The following is a 5,237-nucleotide window of genomic DNA, read 5'->3' on the forward strand; positions in this document are numbered from 1 at the left end:
GTGTGGAAGTCCCCCGAGGATTAACGTTTTTTTTTAAAGCACTTAATTCTCGTTCGTTGTCCTCGGATTACTGGGGCTAATATTGCGTAATTTCCGTTGCTTTTCTTTAAAAAAAGAAATGAGAATACACATTTAAATCATAACGGGGGGGGGGGGGGGGGGGGTTGGGGGTTATGAACGATTTGCAGAACTGCATATTGGTTAGTATCAATTTACTAAAAATAATACATCACTTTCTCAACATTTACTGTAACGACTTTTGCCATTTATATGATATCGTGATATGATCATTATCAATATTACAATTGAATACAATTGTTTAAACATGTATGTGTTTTGTACCCAGACTTTATAGACACTCTGTAGAGTCCAAAATTCCACACAATAGCAAGAAAACATTTGTGCAATTTCACTTTGTTCTCAATCTCATTGTAATAAGAAAATATTCATATTTGTAATAAGAAAATAGTCATTCATGTTCATTTATAGGCTAATGTTGTTATTTATAATTAATTTAATTAGAACGGATTGATAAAGAACCTGTGTCCTTTCACCAATGGCTGGCAATGCTCTACACCAAATTTATGGCCCGGGGGCAACATCTGGCCCACGCACAGTCTTTGACAGGCCCAGTGGCTCATGAGCCATGAAGTTCAACTAATGCAGTATTTTTGTTGTTGTTGTGCTTTTGTCTTATGTGCATGCATGTGGAAGATGGTACAAGCAAGATAGTGTGCAAGAGCTATAACAGTGTCTGCAGTTTTGCCAATTTAGCAATGTTTTTACGATATTTAGTGACTTTTTTTTAACCCTCTAGCAACAATTAAAAAAATAAAATAAAATAAAGAAAAAAAGACAACAGTCGTCCTAATGTTAGCATCATTCTTATTTCTTGCACAGTAGAGGTAAGAGGGCCAAGAGGATTAGGCCTGATAACACTGTATGCAAATCTACAGTTTCATAGACCATACATATTGAGTATAAGTCATCTGTATCATTATATCCGTCACTGTCAATAATATTATGCTTCCACTTATCTATATATTTGGGAGTCCTGACTAGGAACTGGAATAGCTAATATGAGTAGGTGGTTGGTGCACATGATTCATGTTAAAGTTTTTAACGTGTGAAGATAATTGTATTAAAAATGTGTATTTCATAATTATAACAATTCATAATTATTACATCTATTCTTCATTTACACACAGCATTTTATTAAAACAAGACAATATACTCTTTTTAAATACAGTACATTCAAAATAGTATAAATTAAAACAAAGTTGAGGTTATCACGTTGGCTTGGCCCTCTGCAAACATTCCTGTTATTTCATGTAGCCACTTTGCAAAATTAACGGGAATCACTTGGGGGGGTGGGGGGGACTTGGGTAATTCTGGTGTTTTTTTTAAATCATGAAAACCAAAATTATGAAAATCTTGGTGGGGGGAGTATAATTAAGAAAAAAAGAAAAATACAATAAAAAAAACAGAACCTTTACAATTGTATTACAATTGGAAAAACAAAACTGAATTCAGATCCATGACCTTTGGAGGATCTACTATTATTATAATAACCTATATCAGTGATGACGAATGAGGGTTTAGAAAGGGACCCGATTTGTAGTCCAATAATCAATAGCATTAGTACAACAGTATTAGCAAAGTCATTGTAGAATCCTGGGTTACGCACGCACACACAGGAGTAGCTCATGCAGCAAATGAGCCAGGAATCAGGTTATCCGTAGGTAATCACCCTTTAAACCAGTGCATGTAACTCAAGACAAAAACGTCTTCCTTATCGAGCCGGCTCGTAACTAAATGAGATGACGAGAGCTCATTAAAGGTTCAGAGTGTGATCAAGCAGGGGAAATTAGAGCTGCTGCGGGGCCTGCGCGAATGATGGAGCGTTATACAAAAAAACAACTAAGAGGGCGGGAAATTGACCTCCACGCTAACATGCTATCGCTCATGTAGCTGGACGTGAATTAATGCGATCAATAGGTTAGTCGAGCCAGGAAGAAGATCCAATCCAAGAACTGTATCAAAGTAAAGGCACCCTCTATACAACTATATTTTCATGAGGAAAAAAAAAGGATTATTGTAATCTCTTGCCATTAGGGGGTTATACATTCCAATAATTGAAATTTGTGAAATACTCCCAAGGTATGTTTTTATAGCATTTATAGAATTTTTTTTTAAAAAGTCTTTAATTACACAAATGATGCAAATGCATTTAAACTCATAATTTATTGAGAGAATCATCAATGATTGTACAAATAGCCTACAGTCAGTGTAACAATGTACCTATCCTTCTATGTTTTGTAAGCAATTCGTTTTTTTCACAAATTACACATTATGTGGCTTTTGTACATGTAATGACATTTAATTTGTACTAACTGTAGTTTTCTTGCAACTAAAACCTGTAGAGTATGTTGCAATCTGGCGAATTTGCACTCCTCCACGCGTGACAAGACCTAAAAAGGGATGTTTAAAGCATATATATATATATATATATATTTTTTTTTTTAACTTAATACTGAGTAGATTTAAGCACACAGTAGCTGATAAAAAAAAGAAAAAAGATTTGTACATGTAGAATATAAAGCCATTTCAAGTAATTCAATCATTTACCCCTACTGACAAGATTCTAAATAAATTAAATAATTAATCATTTATTTTGCCAATACATACTTTAGTACTGAGGTTGTTTTTTTCTTATTATTTTGATTATTGTACGACTCCACAGGGAGTGAAAACAGCACATTTTAAACATTTTATATTGTGTATGATTGTGTACTATTGAAATTATAGATCAAATGTGCCTTTATATATAAAAATAAGGAAATAAAGTGATCAAATCAATACCCTTCATATTATATTGGCAAAGGCACAACATGTGCTATACATCTCTCATACTGAGCATGCAGGTTTACCTATGTTGTACTGAGCGTTCATCAACGATACCAGGTGGTAGCAGAGCTCCTTGGGGGAGGTAAAGCTCCCCCCCCCCCCCCCCCGCACAGCAAGTGCAACATTTCCGCAGTCCTTTGTTTTATGGAGGCCACACCACATATACGGCTCCACAGCAGTGGCTTTATGCTACCGTTCCAGTTTTCTTTTCTTCATTATCATGTTTTACGAGTGAACATTGGGCTATATATGTATATGTGACTATTCTGCAGCTTTGCGATAGATCCATTAGTGTACAGCGCAGGCCTGCAGACGGTAAAGAAAAACGCTTTACATCAGGTGTGCCAAGAGAAATGATCCATTTGCCCTTCTTTTTTTTTTTACTGCATAATATTCAGTTCATTTATTTATTACAGTAAAATTAGATGATCTTGTCATTCTGTCAGTGCATATACCTTTTGTGACATTTTGCCTTTAGAGTTCTTTTAAAATATGTGCCTGCATGCTCGGTAAAAGTTGGGAATCACTGCATTAATTAGTTTGTGAGGAATGATAATGTGAAATATTTGCTTTTATATGTAACTTTTGAATTATGCTGGACAAAAGGGAAGCAGCAAATGCGACCTTAGCCTTTACTGCTTTCTTGTCAGACATCCGTCAAGAATTTAGGGTCAGGACCCTAAAATCCAGTTTAAGCTGCTTGGTAAAATACAGGTAAAGTGGGGTGCACACATACTGGCACCTACGCCCCCCCCCCCAATCAAAACACTGATGGATGTCTCTCAAATATTATTGTGAGTGATTATCTTGTGGTGTCTCAACCTTCAACATACAAGCAAATCCTTAATTAATTTGCACTCGCATCATAGCTACTTGTCAATTGCCTGATGTGGGATTGCAGGATTTCAGAGTCAGAACATACACAAGCGCATCGATGTGTGATGTAGACTCATGATTGTCTGATGTACTTCCAGGGTAGCTAGAGAAGAAGAAAAAAGCTCTAACTCTGTGTGCTTGCTGCTGGGACAGCCATGTTTGCACAACTTGGCAAAATGACGCTGAAGTTGTCTTCATCGTGGTGCCATATTCAATTTCACCACAAAAGACCGCAATTGCACATTTCGCCTGTAGATGTCAACGATTTCCACTCTTTTTATTGGGAAAAGATGCTGGCTTTCTCATTGTCTCCACTAGGGGTCACCAAATCCGGTCCTCGAAGGCTGCTAAAATCGTCTTGATTGTTCAATTTTTTCCCAGAATAAATTGAAAAAAAGACCTGGGCAATAACTTGCATTTTCAATGCCAAAAATCTTTTTCTACTTGGGGCATTGTGAGTCAGTGGGGAGAATTATTCTCCTCAATTCTACCAACACTCCAAACTACAGGACAATTATCCTCCTCAGCCTCACTGGTAAGGTCCATTCTGCTGGTCTGGAAAGGAGGGTCCAAAGGTAATTCAAAAATTGTCCTGGCCGTGGAAGGGTGGACCAGTGTTCCACCGTCAGCAGGTTCCTCTGTGGTGTCTGATGTAGTGGTGAAGTCTGGAAGGTTAGAAAACCAGTGTCCTTACTCATATAAAATTGTGGAGAACACTGCCATCTACAGGTGAGAGAGCGCAATTCTGGTCTTTTAAGGGGGCCTGACAGTGGAGACAAATTCAGCGTCGGGACTTCACGGTGTGCTGTACAATAATTCTCTGCCCTTCTTTCACTTTGATAGTGTGTGTATCAAGGGGTTCAAACAGACAAAAATAGTCCACTATGGACGCTTTTATTCAAAACCTCAGGCAACAACGACCCTTCAGGTTCGCTCGTCAAAGCTCGGGATAATCAACATTAAACGTCCTAAATAAGTCCTTCAAAATAAAAGCATTCAAGTGTAATCACCCCCCCCCCCCCCAAACACATGGAATTTCGTCAATTTTGTAAAGGTCTGCTGTGGATTATTACCATGTGATTTTTCAATCATTTGTCATAAATTTGATTTAAGGAGGTGTCATTGGGAAAAAAACATCCCCGAGGGTGTATGTTTGGTAACTTCCTGTGGGCGTGCTTTTGTGCATGTGCTTATGCCAGTGTTGTGGGTGGGGCAGGCAGGATTGGACAAATAAAGGTGAGTTTGTTACTCATGTCCAGTGAGGAAGTGATTCATGTGTTGTGATTTTATTTGCCACGTATCTTATGATAAAAGATACCAAGCATATTTGTACACATTGTATTCAACCTGGATGAATAACATTGTTGCATAATTCTCTACGACGGTGTAATGTTTTAATCAGGAGATTAAAGTCATATTTGTGCACTGGTATTTATTATTACGCCAAACCTTTG

Source organism: Leptonotus elevatus, chromosome 1, assembly GCF_054856555.1.
Source record: "Leptonotus elevatus isolate MCC_2025b chromosome 1, RoL_Lele_1.0, whole genome shotgun sequence".
NCBI lineage: Eukaryota > Metazoa > Chordata > Actinopteri > Syngnathiformes > Syngnathidae > Leptonotus > Leptonotus elevatus.